This window comes from Taudactylus pleione, unplaced genomic scaffold (genome assembly GCF_031769625.1).
Source record: "Taudactylus pleione unplaced genomic scaffold, aTauple2 ptg001060l, whole genome shotgun sequence".
Taxonomy (NCBI): domain Eukaryota; kingdom Metazoa; phylum Chordata; class Amphibia; order Anura; family Myobatrachidae; genus Taudactylus; species Taudactylus pleione.
This window is the reverse complement of record NW_028285461.1, coordinates 2,077,114-2,097,725: the sequence shown is the minus strand read 5'-3', so window position 1 is coordinate 2,097,725 and position 20,612 is coordinate 2,077,114. Positions and strand designations below refer to the sequence as shown.

The window sequence follows — 20,612 nt, the reverse complement described above, 5'->3', positions numbered from 1 at the left end:
AAGCTTCCTGAACGGACCAAAGACCCTTTAGGTGCATGTCTAGGACCACCACCCCCCAACCTGTTAAGCTGGCATTTGTGATGACAATGATCCAATTCATTACGGACAGCCCCTGTTCAGATTTGTATCCTGCAGCCACCGTAGGAGGACCTGCCTCCTTAATCAATGGTCTGACTTTACCCATCGATAATTGGTTTTGCAGTGGTCGGCCATGGAAACTGGCGAAAGGAACGGCTTCGAATGAAGCCGTCATTTTTTTTCCAGTAACATAGCCCTGGGGACTGAGATATGAGGCATCTGTAAAATTATCTTTATTTTGGATTGAATATCCTGAATCTTTGCCTGCGGAAGAAACTCTGTGACACTGGGTGTCAAAGAGAAGACCTAAAAATACCATCCTCTGAGATGGAATTAAATTTGACTTGGGAAAATTGATGATCCAGCCGAATTTCTGGAGCATGCCTATGGTAATCGGAAGATGTTGTTGCAATAGGTCTATTGAAGGTGCCATTAGTAACAAATTGTCCAGATAAGCCAACACATTGACCCCCCCGCACTGAGTAGTGAGAATGTGTGCCGTAAAGTAATGTAAAGACTCTGGGAGCGGTGGACAAACTGAATGGCAGCGCCTGGAACTGAAAATGCCGGTGCCCCACTGCAAACCCCAGAAGATGTTGATGACCCCTCCATATAGGAATATGGAGGTAGGCATCCATTATATCTATGGAGGCCAGAAATTCCCCTTCCTCCATGGAACAAATGACTGACCTTACCGACTCCATCTTGACATTAAGTGGAGATAAGGATTTAACCCCTTGAGGTCGAGAATGGGACAAAACGACATGTCTGGTTTGTCTACTAAGAAAAGACTGAAGTAAAACCCCAAGCCTTCTGCAGTACCGGAACCGGAATAATTACTCCGGAATCGGAGTACGCAGAAATTGCCTTTAGGAGAGCCGCCCTTCTGCAACCATCCACAGGGAGAGGAGTGGAAAATTTTTTTCTGGAACAGGACCCTCCAAATCCAAAATGTGTCCTCTGGTTACCAGTCCACTTATCGAAAAATCCGGGCTGGATTGAATCAAAGTTTCCAGGAATCTGAGTAAGCGGCCTCCCACCAGAGGCCGGATCCCAGTCCCGTGACCTGCCGATTTAGTGCCGGGGACACCACGCATCCTGAAGGCACATCTATGGGGACCCCGGAATGCCTGACAGCGTCCCCTGCCTAGGGTCCGAAACCTTGGAGATTTTGGTTTTGGTGTTGATACAGGAAGGTAAGGACTTTTACCTTCTGTGACCTAAGAAATCATTTTAATTAATTCTGGACCAAAAAGAAAACCTTCTGCAAAAGGCAGTGCCTCTAAAGCATGCTTGGACTCTATGGGCGGTATTCAATTGTTTTCGCAGTCCGGATCTCCCGTCTAAGGTGACGGGAGATCACGTGGCGCTATTCAATTGTTGCAGAGTTTCGCGCTGATCGCGCCCAAAGTGGTCGGGTTTAGCCGCGTAAATCGGCCAAAGTGCCGCAGGTCACTTTTCACCCATTTCAGCTTGCACCCCCCTGGGGCTGCGAGCTGAAATGGAGCGCTGGCAGCTGATCGCACCCGACAGGAGCAACAATTGAATAGCTCCGTCAGGCACGAAGGGGGCGGAAACAATTTAATTCCGCCCTTTGTCTGCCTTCCATGTTCTAAGCCATATAGAACGTCTGGCGGAAATGGCCGAAGCAGAAATATTAGACTGTACGTGAATAGTGTCTATTAAAGCATCACCTATATAGGTCAGAGCCTCTGAAATGTGATCAGCTGAAGGAATAGCTTCAGACAAACCCTCTGATTAAAATCCAGCAATCATCTGGGCCATCCAGGAATGGATAGCCTCTCTCACCCAGGCGCTGGCCAGAACAGACCGCAGTGAGACTTCTGTCAAAGTGAATATAGAGCAGCCTCATTCTTCCTATTCATAGGATCCTTAGGTGTTACAGACTGTGTTGTGGGGGATAACAGTATCCCTAACCAACCGTGAGTGGAATTTTACAAAGCTTGGTATCCTCTTCCGAAAAAGGATAAAGATATTTACATTTCTTCGGAATATGAAATTCTTGTTAAATGTGAAAATTCTGGGAAAACAGATACACCTTTCTTATTACGTTTAAAGAAAGAAACTGAACTAGTCAGCAGAATAGCTGTTTTACTGTAGATGTAGGGTCTCCTGGACCGTATTTACCAGCGTAGACAACCCTGCATAATGGGAGTCATCCTCCCAGTTTGAGGTGTCTTCCCAGTCATAATCCAATTCCCCGTCTTCCTGGGAAGAGGTGGCTGAAGCCTCATCTCCAGGAAAATCCTGGACTGGTCTGAACATCACCTAGTAGCTGTGGCCCCTGTGGATGTTACTATTTTATTTAGGGACATTGCCATCACAGCGAGACATCATCACATATCCTGGGCCCATCTGGGCTCTACTGAGGGATCAGACAAACTAGGAGTTTGACTACAGGGTAACCTATAATTTGCCTGAGAGTGACGTAGTCCACCTATGGCCTCAGCCATAGACCTGGCTCAATCAGGCATCACCGACTGTTCAGCCAAACTTCCCGATAATGAATCTCCCTGTGAACAACTAGCACAGAGCGACCCAGGGATCGTAAAACCTTTTGGCAACTCTGGGGACCCACAGGCTTTGCCTAATGTACGTCATCAGTGACACGCCTGCACGTGCAACAGCGCTGAGTTATGGGAGCGTGGCCAACGAACCGCCCTCTCCAAAAAGCCGGCAGCATGCTCTGTTCTGTAACACCTACAGCTGCTGCCATGTGAGTAGTAACATGCCTGACCGCTTACCTTTTTGCCAGCGGTGCCCTCAGATGGGAAGCAGTCGAGAAGAAGACTGCCGGCTTCCCGACTGTCTAATCCCGGCAAGGGTTAAATGACAGGCGTCAAGACCCAGACGCCTGTCATTCTACCTATGCCGGGAGCACGACACCCGTCTTACCGATCGAAGGTAAGCTGGGCATGAACAGCCACGTGGGTGGGTGGGGAGGGGTAGGTTTAGGGCTCCGGGGGGGGGGGGGGGCTTAGGGTTAGGCTAGGGGGTGTTAGGGCTAGGCATCCCCAGGGGGAGGTTAGGGTTAGACACCCGCCCCCAGAGGACTTAGGTTTAGGCGGCGGGGAAGGGAGGGGGGGTTGCGTTAGGCACCCCAAAGGGAGGGTTAAGGGTGTAGGATAGGGTTAGGAAATACTTACCTTGGACGAATGGGAGTTTCACCCCTGCCGGGCAGCCACTGTCGGGGTTTGAACCGCCGGCCATGGCAGTAAATCATACCGAACCCCCTCAGATGTGTATCTAGTATAGAGAGAGTCCCAGGGACTATGTAGTTTGTAACTCTCCCTGAGAACATCTTTAGAGTGGGATACCGGGTCGGGTTCACAAAAAACCTATTTCTATCTAACTCCCACTGTTAGTGCTCATCACCTGTTGCCAGGGACTAAGCACCCTAACCAAAAAAGGAAAATAAAGAAATTAAACCTACCTAAAAAAAAGCTGGGACCTATCCAGTGCCTTACTCCAAGGCACTAAAAACAAGACTAAGGTTCTAGTGGAAGGGGTTATATAGGGGGTAAAAGCCAGTCTTAATTAGTTAGTGCTGACTAAACAGCTCACTATACATAATCCAGAGGTAATGGCATTTCCCAGATGGATGAAAAAGGAAGATAATTTAATACAGGAGATTCCCAACCTCTGTCCTCAAGGCAGCCTAACGGTCCAAGTTTTAAGGATAACAATGCTTGGGCACAGGTGACTTAATTAGTACCTCAGCCTTTACATTTAACCATCCGGGCTCAACCATGGATATCCTGGACTGTTAGGGTGCCTTGAGGACAGAGTTTGGGAACCTCTGGTTTAATAAAATAATATATAAAAGGAGCTGCTTTGAATTACTGTACAACAAAAAGGAACAAAACTGAACATAAATAGATACTAAATAAATACAGTCAGGTGCATAAATATTGGGACATTGACAGAAGTTTCATATTCTGGCCTCTATTCACCACCACAATGGCTTTGAAATGAAACAAACAAGATGTGCTTTAACTGCAGACTTTCAGATTTAATTTGAGGGTAATTACATCCAAATCAGGTGAACGGTGTAGGAATTACAACGGTTTCTATATGTGCCTCCCACGTTTTAAGGGGTCAAAAGTAATGGGACAAACTAAACAATCCTAAATCTAGATTACACTTTTTAATACTTTGTTGCAAATCCTTTGCAGGCAATTACAGCCTGAAGTCTGGAACGCACAGACATCACCAGACGCTGAGGTTCATCCCTGGTGATGCTCTGCCAGGCCTCTACTGCAAATGTCTTCAGTTCCTGCTTGTTCTTGGTGCATTTTCCCTTCAGTTTTGTCTTCATCAAGTGAAATGCATGCTCAATCGGATTCAGGTCAGGGGATTGACTTGGCCATTGCATAACATTCCACTTTTTAGCCTTAAAAAACTCTTTGGTTGCTTTTGCAGTATGCTTCGGGTCATTGTCCATCTGCACTGTGAAGCGCTGTCCAATGAGTTCTGAAGCATTTGACTGAATATGAGCATATAATATTGCCCAAAACACTTCAGAATTCATTCTGCTGCTTTTGTCAGCAGTCACATCATCAATAAATACAAGGGAACCAGTTCCATTGGCAGTCATACATGCCCACGCCATGACACTACCACCACCATGCTTCACTGATGAGGTGGTATGTTTTGGATCATGAGCAGTTCCTTTCCTTCTCCATACTCTTCTCTTCCCATCACTCTGGTACAAGTTGATCTTTGTCTCATCTGTCCATAGGATGTTGTTCCATAACTGTAATGGCTTTTTTAGATGTTGTTTGGCAAACTGTAATCTGGTCTTCCTGTTTTTGTGGCTCACCAATGGTTTACATCTTGTGGTGAACCCTCTATATTCACTCTTGTGAAGTCTTCTCTTGATTGTTGACTCTGACACATATACACCTACCTCCTGGAGAGTGTTCTTGATTTGGCCAACTGTTGTGAAGGGGTTTTTCTTCACCAGGGAAATAATTCTTCTGTCATCCACCACAGTTGTTTTCCGTGGTCTTCCGGTGTTGCTGAGCTCTCCGATGCTTTCTTTCTTTTTAAAAATGTTCCAAACAGTTAATTTGGCCACACCTAATGTTTTTGCTATCTCGCTGATGGGTTTGTTTTGATTTTTCAGCCTAATGATGGTTTGCTTCACTGATAGTGACAGCTCTTTGGATCTCATATTAAGAGTCGACAGTAACTGATTCCAAATGCAAATGTCACACCTAGAATCAACTCCAGACCTTTTACCTGCTTAATTGATAATGAAATAACGAGGGAATAGCACACACCTGTCCATGAAATAGCTTTTGAGTTGATAGTCCCATTACTTTTGGCCCCTTAAAAAGTGGGAGGCACATATAGAAACCGTTGTAATTCCTACACCGTTCACCTGATTTGGAAGTAATTATCCTCAAATTAAATCTGAAAGTCTGCAGTTAAATCACATCTTGTTTGTTTCATTTCAAAGCCATTGTGGTGGTGAATAGAGGCCAAAATAAGAAAATTCTGTCAATGTCCCAATATTTATGCACCTGACTATAAGATAAACAACCTAGCAATGGATAATATTTGGGGACCCAGTTATGTAACATTAATATTCCTTCCTATAATATTGGGCTTCTTTGAAGTTATTTTATGAAAAGGGGGTCATCTGCTAGGATGAGGGTAATATTTGGATCATTCCTTTGAAAAAGATTTTGGAATTAAACTGGGATGAAAACCCAACCAGACTATCAAACAGTGGTTGAGGGAAGAGTCCCCTGATTGTCACTTCTAGCAAAATCAGGACCATTGGAATCACGGCCCTCCTGATTTTGACCTCTGAAAGAAGTGCAGGACCAAAGCCCTTCTCCCACATGCTTTTTGCGGAGAATCTCAGATTGCTCCACAAAAGAGAGACACTTTCTAGCATCTTTTTTAAATATAAGGAATTTAGATAAAGCCAGCATACTTCTCAGTATTTATTTATTTTTATTTTTTTTGTGTAATATGATTTTCTTAAAGTTTTTGTAAGAGAAAGCAATAACATACACGTAAATAACAATATGAGAAATGGGCCATTAAAACAGAATTGTCATCAGCAGTACTTTTAAATTAATAACAAACACAGTAATAAAACAAGACTTTGGGGGAACACAACTGTTTACTCACGCCCGCAGTTATCATCTGAATTGGCAGGCGCTATTCAATTGTTTGTGCTGCTGGGCGTCCATTACTTACCAAATGCACCGAGATTAGCAGCATCAAGCGGCTAAACTTGTGCAAATTCTTGGTCGCACTGCCCAAACGGCAGTCTGTGTGCCCAAAAGCCCAAACTCTGCCGCAGATTTCTGCTCGCCACCTCAGGAAGCTGCGAGCAGAAATAATGGGCGCCGAGCGGCACAAAACAATTGAATATCGCCTGTCACTTTAGACGGGAGCAGCTGGCGTGAGTAAATAATCGGAATCCACCCTAGCATTAATAGAGGTATGAGGGCCGTGTTCAAAAGCTTACAATCTATAGGAGAATAGGAGTGTGATACATGAAGTGCCACGTGCTGTATATCCGTCATTCAGACTGCAATGGGAAAACGTGCAGAGTGGGGTTAAGTGACGTAGCAATGGTTGGGGGGGGTCATTAGGTTGTTTTAGTATAGAAAAATAATACATTTAAGTTTTACATAAACTGTGTAGTTGGGCGGCAATCCATTAGAATAGCCCAGGGTGGTTAGGAGAGAAGTTTTGGGAATTAAAGCTTATTTAAACATGGGAATTTTCAGTGAATTTCTGAAAGTTTGGTAGCTACAGCCAAGTCTTGTTGTACAAGAAAGGGTGCTCCAGATTGGGAGTATGCCCCCCCCCCCCCCAAAAAAAAAGTCCTGTAACAAAGAACTGTTAGAGAAAGTATCAGAGTAGGGGTAAAGTTCCCTTGTTCGCGCGATGCAATAGCAGTGTAATGGGCCCCATACACGGCGCGATATGCACCTTGCGATCCGATGGCCGAGATATCGGGCGTTCCCCACACACTGAGCAATCCGCTGCCCGATATGCCGGCACACCCCCCTCCCCCGCGCATAGTGCTGCATGGAATGGTACATCGCATCATCAGATCTCTTGTGTGGCATGTAAGATTTGGAGAAGAACGCACTGGCCGATATCATAGCCACACATGGAACGATATTGCAGGGATATCGTTCCAATCAGTCGGATCGGCTGCTATATCGCATCGTGTATGGGAGCCTTAAGACGGGCGATGTTCTAATTTCCACGTATCTATGTATGTATACACCTTGCAATGGGATTGGTATATTAGGTCGACATTAACCATGTCGAAATTGATGATGTCGACATAAGAATGTCAACACTAATGAAATGTTGATAATCCAGTTTTCAGGAATGCCTCACCCTGATGTCAACATTTTAACCATGTCAACATTTTCCAGATGTTGACATTAAGGGGGGGGTGGATTCAATTATTTTTGCGCATTCGATCGCGCCTTATGCCCCGAAGCATGTCGCGACCACATAGATTGTCTAAAACCAATGTGCAGTGGCCAAATCCATCTAAGATCCTGGCTAGTGCACCCAAACAGCAGTTTTTGGGGCGCCCAAAGCCCAGACGTTTCATCGATTTCAGCTCCCCATCTTATGAGGGTGCGGGCAGAAATCATGCTATCGCACCCGTTGGCAGGAACAATTGAATGGCTGCTGTCGGGCACAGAATAACGCTGCAGGCGGCGAGAACAATTGCATTTCCCACTAGACCTGCATACCCTTTATGGGACTTTGAGATCCGGAATTGGGTATAGTCAGTGTAAAAATATAAAAAAGTACAAGGGAGAGGTAGCGTTCCTTAATGGGAAAACAGGCAGAGAAGTAAGATCCTCATAGATCTTCAGCAGAGGGAGATTCTGGAAATGGCCAGCGGGAATGCAGTACTATGAAATCAAACAATAATAGTTGTCATGACTACCGCCGGCCCATTCTCCACCACCAGAACAAATCTGAAAAGCGATAACGTTTTCCGGTCTAGCAATCATAAGCCACTGTTAATGTGAATCTTTAGAAACCGTCCTAATGGAAAATGGAAAATCTACAGTTTGCACAAATAATCACTAAAACCCTTATGATGGGTGGGGTGGAAGGGCGGGGGGGTTGATGCTGCAATTTAGAGAGGTGCTTGTCACGTAGTCAGACAATAAATACACTAATCATTTGCAACTCCTCTCTCTCTGTGATATGGACATGAACCAGACTTGTATTTTGCCACCCACACACACACGACAAGCACACACGCATCAGGAGTGCCAAGGTACCTTTAAAAAGAGCATTGGCACAATGCCCAGGGATGGCGTGTGTACAAAGGAGGTGGTGGATTAGTCAACCCTCAACTGATAAGGCAAGCTTTAAAATGCATCATGTGTTAGAAGAACAAGGTAACAGTCCTCGTCCAGTCATTTCATAACAAGGGATGTTTTATGCTTCACAAAAAGAGAGAACAGAGCAACGGATAATAAAAAAAACTAAAAAAACGCACATCAGTTTCCATAGAGACTGGAAATGGGCACGAGAACAAAAGCAGAACCTTCCTGCTGTTTTCTCATAGACAGCTGCTATAAAAATATATGGAATGCTTTTGATAGATCGAATACCAGGAACTGAAAGTTTCATTCTGACACGGATGACGGCCTTTGTGGTCAGGACTCGGCAGTTCAAAGGCTGACGCAAATCCCTCCCACCCCATTCTCTTACAAAGCAGAGACACCATGTCCCAGGCAAATCACCATGCTGAACAGCCTAATTGGCATGCTAATCAACCCAGATAGTATGCTAAACAGTCCGACCAGCATGCACATCTTTGGGGCAGATGTATGAAGCTCTGGGAAGTGATAAAGTGCAGAGTGATAAACGACCAACCAATCAGCTCCCAACTGTCATTTTTCAAACAGCCTGAAACATGACAGTTGGGAGCTGAGTGGCTGGTCGTTTATCCCTCCGCACTTTATCACTTACCAGAGCTTCATACTGTACATCTGCCCCAATGTCACTTCCAACCCCTGCTCCACAACAATGAATTAGCCCAGTAGGAAGTGCAGACGCTGATCTGTATGTAACTAGCATACTACAACCTAGATGTCCATCTCACGGAGGACTTTTATGAATGACAATAAAGGCCTTGAATAGCCATTACGTAATATGGGAGGACCGGTCACAGGGCCTGATCAGCAGCGGATGCAATTCTGGAATTTACGCAGATCGGGTGATTACTTGCCATTGCTCATGCGTGCAAGTCGCACTGGGCAGGCGTCACGATAATTTTGCGATTACGCACGCACATAAGAATCATTCGCAAGGTAACAGGTGGTCAGTGTTTTGGGAAGGTGAACGCAGGAGTGTCTGTCCGTTTAAACGTTGTTCCGTGGGCTTGCATAAATTAGCCATTGCGATTGGTTTGGAAGCACGAGACCTCTCTGCGTGCAAGGAGAGCTGCAGTATTTGAGACAGGTCACTTGCTGCAATGGCCGCGCGGCTATCCGATCTGCATCTGTATTACCGATGTTTACGCTGGTACACGATGTAGGATGCAGACGAGAAGGCAGCAGTGGGCGTCTCTATGCCCTGGTAAGCTTTTCAACTATTAGCATATTTTCGCCGCTGTGTCCCGTGCAAAAATCGCAGCTGCGATCGCATTAGCTTCCTCTGCTGAATCAGGCCCACATTTGCAATCTCCTACATTTTTGAGGATCCTAAATCAGGTCTCCACCTAATTTTCTATTCAAATCTAGAGACCCCATTATATCTGTCAGTAGCCCTAACATCCACAGCAGTAGAAATAAACTGATTGTAATCATCTGAGTCAATGAAGAATCAAAAAGGGAAAAGGATAAAAGGGAGGAGATATAATGATGAACATCCACAAACAGACTAAGGGGCATATTCAATTAGAAGCAGAAAGTCCGTTCCCGGACTTTTCGCCGTCATCGGAGGTTTGGCTGCAATAAAGTATCGCGCTCATCCCCGCATTCAACTGCAAATCGGCGAAAAATGGACCTGACGAAAAGGTAATCAGCGAAAAGTGCTGTCATCTTTGGGGAATTCAGCCTGACACCCCCCAAAAGATGCTCTGACATGGGGGTTCACTATGGGTACCCCCGAACAGCCCTGCAAAAGGTATTTGGGGACTTTAAATTGTCTCAATAGGTGCTATTTAGCGTCTTTGGGAAAGTGGTGAAGAATAGCATTTAGCAACTTTTTATGGAAAAGTAAGTAGCCCCATCTAGTTTGGGGGTACATGAAAATGGGTACCAAACATATTTTAAACTTGCTAATGTGAAGATTTAAAAAAAAGTCAAAAATCCACCTTCCGCAAGCACCTGCAAACAAAAAAAAAAAACACACACCTGGGCCATACTTGGGGACCATCCGAGTCTATTTCGCTAGTTTTAAAGTTTGTCCCCCAACTTTTTTTGTCGCCCCCAAAACGAAAGTACTGTTTTTGGGGTGTCCTGTAAAACTCTTTAAAAAAAAATTTTGACACAGATTACCTTTGGGGAACTGTCCAAGGGGTGCAGGGTGGTTTTTGGAAGTTTGTACCCCAAAACCCCAATGCTGCACTTTTTTTCAACACCTATTCAAAGGTGATACTTTATCGCTGGGTTCAAACAACTGACTTTCCGCACCGGCGAAAAGTCGAGAAAATTGTATACGGGGTTAAGTGAGAAATGCGAAAATGACGTCATCGACGATAAAGTATTGCCGATAACCGCTTTTCGCAGCCTAATTGAATATGGCGCTATGTTTTCCCTAGTAGTCACTTTATGGTGACCTCATTTATTAAGCACACGCAGGAGATAATATCGAAATTCAGATGAGTTTTATAGAAATCATTTATTTGGGCTTGCGGTGTAACCTGCACAACAACAACTAAACTACAGATACTTGGAGTATATTTCACATTACCTACGACGACAAGATGGCTAAGAGACAAACACCACAGTACATATGAACTCCTACTTAGAAAGCTAGAGCAAAATAGCTCAGATATGCTGTAGTAGAAAGATCATTACGATGCCTTGGCCAGGAGCCGATTACTCAGGAAATCATTGGCTGTGGCATATTTCTGCCCCTCATATAACGTTAATGACTTAGGCTGAGCAAATAAACTATCCTATTAAGAGATTCTTATTTACAGCAGATTTGGATTTAGTTCCGTCACCAGTTCACAGTTCAAATTAAGATATAACACACATTTCCATAACCATTACTCTCATTGCAGTGCTATTCACTAAGCCTACAGCAGAAAGTCTCATAACCTAACAGATTAAAGCTGGCTACACACCGGGCCCGATTCAGTGATGGATGCAGTTCATACCGCTGCTGCGTCTTTGTAAATAGGCTAATGCCGCAGGAGGCGTCTGAGGAGAGAGGACGCCGCCTGACAGCATCGCAGTTACAAAGTGCCACATACTACTATTATTATTATCCTTTATTTATATGGCGCCACAAAGGTTCCGCAGCGCCTTACACAGTACATAAATGAGCACACAAGTAAAACAGTTATTAGCCGTACAATACAATGCAGGACAAGGACATGGTTTATAGACATAGCTGCATAACACAAGCAGCAGGACATAAGCAACCAAGTGTTAGGTGCCGTTGTGGGGAGTTAGGAGTAAATGATACTATAAGTAGGGGGAGGAGAAGCACATGAGGGACGAGGGCCCTGCTCGTGAGAGCTTACATTCTAAAGGGGAGGGGTAGATAGACAGGCGTGACACAGATGGGGTAGATAGTGAGGAAGGAGCATGGAGCAGTGGGTTAGGATATGTGCTGCGGAATGTGTGTGTATAAGATGACCTGGTGTTATGTCAAAATTAAGTCCTTCATACATCTATCTCTATGTCAAAAAATAGATTTTGATTATGTGTTATGTACATGAGAGATGTATAAAATGAAGTTGTAACACAATAATTAAAGTGTTACATTTTAGCATCTAAATACATCCAGATAAAAATGCAGTTATTATGGGGCTGTCCCGCCATCCTTATACAGTAGTGACTACTTTAGTCCCAGATGCTGGGTGCTTTGCCATGCTCCTGTGAGTAGGTGCATACTAAGAGGCAGCATCGGACTATGGGCCTGATTCAGAGCTGCTCGCACGATGTGTATGCAAATTGCGTAGGCAGTACTATCACACAGCAATGCATTAGCATGCCCAGTATTTCTTAGAGAGCGCTCACATAGTGTATGCAGACACCCACCAGGCTGTTTTAAGATGCCTACTTGTGCACGTCATGTCCAGGAAGTGTATGCAACCATCGGTACATCGGATGCTATCGCAGCACTTCAGTGTAAAACAAGCCATGTGATCTGTACTATGATGCTGTCTTATAATTTTGCACACCTCTAAAACTCAGTTGAGATGCTCAGGCACGCCTGCGTTTTTAATGACCAGCCCCTGTTACCACCTACAAACGGCTTCCCCTGTCACTCACTCTGCTGGGCTGTCTATGCGCAGCGAGCGAATGCATTGTGATCTTTCGCTAAGGTATACACATGCGCACAATGCATACACACTGCATACCATCGGCAGCAGGGAGAGTATGCATCTTAGCGAGCGGGTCTGAATCAGGCCCTATATGCGAGACCAATCGGCCATCTGAGTAACCCCGAGGTTACTCAGATCGTCCCTCACAGCTACGTAGCAGAGGCCATTAAGTCCACATCGAAAAGACGCAGACCTTGGCCTCAGCACCCCCAGAAAATTGGGGCGTAGTGGAGGTCGGTACCGCCCCTATCCCGCTCAGAAACATTCCCAAGAGTGCAATGACGCAGGACCGCCACCATCGCAGATGTATGAAAACATCTCTGAATGAGACAGACTATGGCCCTCATTCAGAGCCGTACGCTCTGAGCAGAGCGCACGCTCTGAATGAGGGCCGCCCTCCATGAAAATGGAGCGTCCTCCTGGACGCTCGTATAGCTGTGGGTCACCACCCACAGGCTATACGAGCGTGCAGTTTGATGGCCGCGATGGTCGTGACCATCGCGACCATCGAAACTGCGAGCCGGAGCCTGCGGTTGAGGTTTTCAACCACAAGCTCCGGAGTGATTTTGGCTCTATCAGAGCCAAAATCACTCCCACTGACATCACTAGTGATGTCAGTGGGCCGGCTTCTGACGGGAGGCGTTCCCGTGGGAAAGCCCCCGTCAGGGAGGCACGCCCCCGGCACGCCTACCAAAGGGGGCGTGCTGTCAATCAACATCGACAGCACGCCCCCTTTGATCAGACACAACAAGCGAAGGAAAGTCCTTCGCTCGTCGCGTCTCGCGCATGCGCACGACGGAGCTCCCTCCATCGTGCGCATGCTCAGTGCAGAACATCGACCCACTTGCGAGCGGACAGCCGCTCGCGAGTGGGTCTGAATCAGGCCCTATGCCAACAAGCATGTGGTAAGCTTAATAATAAAAATAAAATAAATAAAGTTGCAGGAAATATGGTCTGATTATAGCGGAAAACAGCATTGTGGCCGGCACTTAAGTCGGATTTCTGCTCGCACTTAAGGAGGTGCAAACAGAAATTCTGTAGTTGCACTTAACAGCTCGGTCAATTGAATTAGCTCTGGGAACTCCTTCCCGGGGCTATTCAGCATTGCGCTGAATTGAATCGCCCCCTTTGTGTCTTAATCCTTTCACCAATCTATACGCCCACATCACTGTCACATACACTCATTCAATTTTGCTATGGAAGGAGGAGGTGTGTAAAACTGATTTCAGAGTACTACACAGAATCCATTAGAAAACTAGAAACTGATTAAAAATAAAAAGGTCCTCAGATTTGCTAACCTGATGACCCAACACCAACTAATGTGCTCAGTGGGAGCATGGGCAAGCAGTTTGCACCCTGCAATAGGACAGAAGAGGACCAGGAATGGTGTAAGTAAGAGGACAGGGAGGGTACGGAGAAGCCAGATCCATTTACTTACTAGTGACCACACAATACTTCCTGTTTGATACAAAATAAGCACCAGTTTGTAATAGTTAACTAAAGTCACCTATTCAAAAGAATTAGTTTATGAATAATCTGAAATTGTACTAATAGCAATTATAGTACATTAGAACATTTTATGCTTTACTCATATATTATAATTTACAAATAAATGGAACCAACACCCCAATGAATGTTTTAGGAGAGAACTATAACTTTAAAAGACAGCAGAATTATCCTGTAATGAGAGGATGGCATATCTATGAAAGACAACTCAACAGAGTGTTACAAGGAAAAGTTAGACCATGATACTTCTCTATGTAATAAACAGATAAAGAATCTCTTAATAAGAGGGACACTGATCTAAGAAAGAGACAGCACAGTATTACACAAGTAAAGGCAGTCTTACGATTCCAGGGAGACCGATGTATGAAAGACACAGAACGGCACAGCATGTACAATGGATAGCATTGCTGACTCACAGTGCTAGGATCATAGGCTCGATTACAAACCTGGCCCAAACGTAAAAGCCTGCAACAGTGAGATTTCGGCAATGTAGCTTAGAAGTTTAAAGCAACAACTTGTTTTACAGGCAAAACCAGGTTATTTTTGTTTGTTTTCGCAAACATTCCAACTTAAGACTACATCACTAAAATCCTGCCGCTGCCTGCAGCTCGCATGCCACAACATTTGTGCCCGTCTGTGCTGAGTGTGCGTGGGTTTATTTTCATCCACAGACAGAAAAAAAAAAACGCAGGTGTGTTAAGGTTAGTGTGTAAAGCTGCACTAGGGCAGGTAGGAGATGTGGTAAATATCTCGACCGCGAGGACTCCAGCGGTCAGAATGCCAGCGATGGAATCCCGACACTTGTCAGAATCCTGACGCTAGCATCCCGGCCGTCGGTAACCCCGAAAGTAAGTAGCAGGGTTAGGGGGATGGTTAACGTTAGCGGTTAGGCACTAGAGGGAGGGTTAGGGTTAGGTTTAGGCACTGGAGGGGGGGTAGATTCAGGCACCGAGAAGGGAAGGTTAGGGTAAGGAGAGGGGGAGGGTTAGGATACCTACCAACAAGTGTCAATATCCTAACCCACCCCTTTCCCATCTCAGCAGAGACTGTCATGAATGATTAAAAAAAAAAAAAAATTAATTGCAAAAGAGCTACATAATAAGTTGGCACTATATAAAAGGATAAATAATTATACAGTATTAAGCAACAGAAAGCAGTCTTCTAATGATGATCAGTGATAACACAGCATTACACTGGGTAAAAAAAAAAAAAAGTTTAATCATACCACTTTCAGAGAGAAAATAGCAAGAAACCCGGATTTTTCCCAGACTTTTGCGTACCGGGTTGTTGTGCCAGTCTCTGTCTGTACCCCCCTTCAGACAGAAGAGCAAACTACCGGGTCAAACTTTTCAACCCGGTAATTTGCTGATTTACACAGGTATATCTTCTGTCTGAAAGGGTCAACCCGGGACTAAATACCTGTGTCTCCGACCCTGGTAAATTCCTGGGTCGAAATCCCGGGAATTTAGACCCGAGAGGACCCTTTCAGACAGAAAAAGATCCCGTGTAAATCACCAAAATACCAGGTTGAAATGTTTAACTAGGTAATTTGGATTTCTGTCTAAAAGGGGTATCATGAAAATCTTCCAAAATTTCAATAAAACTATCCAGCAACAGTTTTCTTCTAGGCTGGTGCATATAAGCCCATCAGCACCAACAAAAAACTCACCTTGGTTAGATCACTAAAATACCATGCAGTACCTTTGTACATCTCAGAGGCTACTGAAATCCATGGCTATATATATATATATATATATATATATATACACACACACACGACAATTTACAGTAGGAGGTTGGCTGCACTATTCCTTATAATACACACAAGCTTTTTCTTGAACAATGTAGCTATAATGACAGAACTCACCGATTACAGGGGAGATTCAATTTAGCGTAAGGTTCCTTCAAATCATGTGCAGATTTCCAGCTATTACAGTACAGAATCCCCAGCTATTACAGTACAGAATCCCCAGAATCCCCAGCTATTACAGTACAGAATCCCCAGAATCCCCAGCTATTACAGTACGGGATCCCCAGAATCCCCAGCTATTACAGTACAGAACCCCCAGCGGGTTTTTCTTTTGCACCTCTATGGGGAGCATGCTAAGCCTAGCAAGATTTCCCTGGCCGGAAATCCTGTGCTATTAGCCCTCAGATTTCAACGGAACCTCACAGCTATTCGCCATTTATAGTGCTATTTTTTCTTTATTTTGTTAGGTCTTTATTAATGAATGTGGAAAACCTACATGCAACAATTTCAATAACAAATTGAGCATACCATAAGGAGCAAAAGTTCCAATATACCATACATTGTAAAAATACAATAAAAGACTGTCAAACCACTTTTAGATTTTATTTTATTTTTTTTTTTTTTTCATATCGGGTCGTATATATAGTGCAATTTTTTCTATTGGAAAAAAGAAAGTAACTGTATCCACACAAAAAATATATACCGGGACTTGCCTAAATTTAGATACAGGTGTATGTAAAGCTACAAAGTTAATACAAGACTAAATCTGGGTACACAATATGCCATTCTCAACCAGACATGGATATATCTCTCCGATAGGGCCGATAGTTGTATAGTGTGTACGCTACCCCAAGGTCAGACGGTCGGTCTAAAACCCAACGGAACGGCTCCAGATATATAGCGTGTGCTGCACACACTATGTCCCGCCGTTTTGGTATCATTCAGAATCTGCAATGTGTATGGACCTTGGTCCGATATCTGCTAATTATTTAGCATTTTCCGAAGGAGATGAGACAATTTGGAATTGTAAGGATCGTTTGGAACTAAACGATTATAGGTCAGTGTATATCGGCCGTTTTTGGGATGATTTTGGTCAGTCTGAATCGATCTAGTCGTGTGCACCGCTGGGCAAAAGCTTACAATTATGTACCCAGCTTAAAGCTGCACACACACACACACCGAGAGATAATCGCTCAGATCTGTACTGGGCGATTATCATTCAGCGTATGGACCTGAGCGATGATCGTTCACAACCTGAATGTGGCCGAGAAGTGGTCGGAATCACCTGGCTATCAAACCTGTCTGACCCTACTAAAGCTGGGTACACAGTTAACGACCTATAGTGCGACGTGACCCGATGTCGGGAGCGACAGCGAGGCAGCATGGCCCTTGCTGATGATGTTGCCCGCATGCAAGTCCGACGGGTGAGGTCGCTGACGATGCACGGAAGCGTGCATCATCAGTGACAGAGGGTACACACTAGATGATGTTGCCGACATGTCGTCCGAACCGGCCGGATCGGACAACATATCGTCTAGTGTATACCCGGCATAACCGTCGTTCTGCCAATTCCACTCTCTGGATGGATGTCGCTGCCACACATTGTGCAGTGTATAAGGCCACTCCAATTATGTCGCTCCTCCCTAGTCTGAGTCAGTGGTTACCATGTGCGCAGAAGCAGTCTGAGCTTCACGCATGCGCACATAAGCTGAGCCGCCGACACCACTTCCAGGTGTCTGCAGTAGCATAGAAGTCCCTCCCTGAGATAGAAAGGGAGGTACACACACACACACCTGAGGTACACAGGGAGGTACAGACACACACACACACACACCTGAGGTACAGACAAACACACACCTGAGGTACAGACACACACACCTGAGGTACACAGGGAGGTACAGACACACACACACCTGAGGTACACAGGGAGGTACAGACACACACCTGAAGTACACAGGGAGGTAGAGACACACCTGAGGTACAGAGACACACACCTGGAGGTACACAGGGAGGTACAGAGATACACACCTGAGGTACACAGGGGGGTACAGTCACACACACACACCTGAGGTACACAGGGAGGTACAGTCACACACACCTGAGGTACACAGGGAGGTACAGTCACACACACACACACCTGAGGTACACAGGGAGGTACAGTCACACACACACACACACACACACCTGAGGTACACAGGGGGGTACAGTCACACACACACACACACACACACACACCTGAGGTACACAGGGGGGTACAGTCACACACACACACCTGAGGTAAACAGGAGGGTACAGTCTCTCTCACACACACACACACCTGAGGTACACAGGGGGGTACAGTCTCACTCACACACACACACACACACACCTGAGGTAAACAGGGGGGTACAGTCTCACACACACACACCTGAGGTACACAGGGGGGTACAGTCTCACACACACACACCTGAGGTACACAGGGGGGTACAGTCACACACACACACCTGAGGTACACAGGGAGGTACAGGCACACACACACACCTGGAGGTACAGAGACACACACACACACATGGAGGTACACACACCTGAGGTACACAGGGAGGTACACACAACTGAGGTACACAGGGAGGTACAGGCACACACACACACCTGGAGGTACAGAGACACACACACACACATGGAGGTACACACACCTGAGGTACACAGGGAGGTACAGACACACATCTCTGGAGGTACAGAGACACACCCCTGGAGGCGCACAGGGAGCCACAGAGACACACCCCTGAGGTGCACAGGGAGCCACAGAGACACACCCCTGAGGTGCACAGGGAGGCACAGACACACTCCTGAGGTGCACAGGGAGGCACAGACACACCCCTGAGGTGCACAGGGAGGCACAGACACACCCCTGAGGTGCACAGGGAGGCACAGACACACCCCTGAGGTGCACAGGGAGGCACAGACACACCCCTGAGGTGCACAGGGAGGCACAGACACACCCCTGAGGTGCACAGGGAGGCACAGACACACCCCTGAGGTGCACAGGGAGGCACAGACACACCCCTGAGGTGCACAGGGAGGCACAGACACACCCCTGAGGTGCACAGGGAGGCACAGACACACCCCTGAGGTGCACAGGGAGGCACAGACACACCCCTGAGGTGCACAGGGAGGCACAGACACACCCCTGAGGTGCACACACAGGGAGGTACAGACACACCCCTGAGGTGCACACACAGGGAGGTACACACACACCCCTGAGGTGCACACACAGGGAGGTACACACACAGAGGTACAAAACATCTCAAAAATATTTCTAAGATCAGACCCTATCTCACCCAGGATTCTACAAAAACCCTCATACACTCACTGGTCATCTCCAGATTGGACTACTGTAACCTCCTCCTATCTGGCCTCCCAAAATCCCATCTCTCTCCTCTCCAGTCTATCCTTAATGCTGCTGCACGGCTTATCTTCCTCTCCAAACGCTCTACATTTGCCTCCCCTCTCCTACAAGCCCTCCACTGGCTCCCCTTCCCTTTTAGAACCCAATTTAAGGTTCTCACGCTCGCTTACAAAGCCCTCACCCAATCTTCCCCCATTTACATCTCTGATCTCATCACCCTTCACTCTCCTCTCCGCTCTCTTCGTTCAACTAAAGCACGCCACCTTTCATGCCAGCTGATTACTTCCTCCCACTCCCGCCACCAAGATTTTGCCCACACTGTTCCCCACCTCTGGAACTCTCTCCCACTCCCCATCAGACTCTCCACCTCTTTGCAATCCTTCAAACGGGCTCTCAAGACCCATTATTTCATCAAAGCCTTCCAGCTATCATTCTAACTCCCTGATACATACACCTTCCTCCCCATCTGTGTCACCCGTTTGTCTTCCCCTCCCCTTTTAGAATGTAAGCTCTTATGAGCAGGGCCCTCTACCCTCTTGTACTTCTCCCTACTTTAGTTTCATCTACTTCTTACTCACCACTAGGGCACCTAACACTTGGTTACTTATGCTCTGTTGCTTATCTGGGTGTTATGGTCACTAATGTAGCAATATTTATTATCCATGTCCTGGTCCTGTATTGTATTGTTCTGTAAGTCGCTTGTCTATAACTTGTTTATGTGCTGTAAGGCGCTGCGGAACATTTGTGGCGCCATATAAATAAATGATAATAATAATACACACACCTGAGGTACACATGGAGGTACACACACACTTGAGGTACAGACACACACACCTGAGGTACACAGGGAGGGCTCTGGTACCTGCCTCCTATATGGAGGATAACAGCTCAGCAGCCAGCAATAGGGACAGGATGTCAGAGCCCACCCCAACTACAGTCCCCGATAGGAGGCACAGCTGTCACTCCCTCAGGGACCTGCCCTTCATGTGGCAGCCTCAAAGGGTCCTCCAGGTGATCACAGAGTGCGGGACTACACCTGAGGAGCCGCTGTCAGGACAAGTATATGGGGGGCCCCTCAGCGGAGCCACTGTCATGTGACCGGTGACGTCAGCTCACCTCCAGCCGCAGTTCCCGGGAGTGTGTCTGTGGCAGCGCTCCCCCTCTCCTCTCTCCCGTCTCCTCCTCACTGGCAGCAGACAGGCATCCGGGTCTCGGGCGGAAAGGGAAATCAGGTCGCCATAGCAACCACAGCCCCCCCCCACTGTCAGGACCCCGCCCTGACACCGCCTCCACCCGAGGTGGGGCCTGCTGACGTCATGCCTGGACACAGTGTCTTCTGGGAAGTGTAG

The 20,612-nt window shown here is 46.3% G+C and overlaps 1 protein-coding gene across 2 annotated transcripts in view; it reads right to left on the bottom strand.

Moving 5' to 3' along the window:
- ARHGAP1 (Rho GTPase activating protein 1) overlaps positions 1-20,473 on the bottom strand; it is a 72,716-nt gene extending 52,243 nt beyond the window's left edge. For both annotated transcript variants that reach the window (XM_088461475.1, XM_088461476.1), the window contains exon 1: positions 20,380-20,473. The gene's annotated coding sequence lies outside the window, so the exon portion shown is untranslated. The remainder of the gene's footprint in view (positions 1-20,379) is intronic.
- Positions 20,474-20,612: the final 139 nt, after the last annotated feature.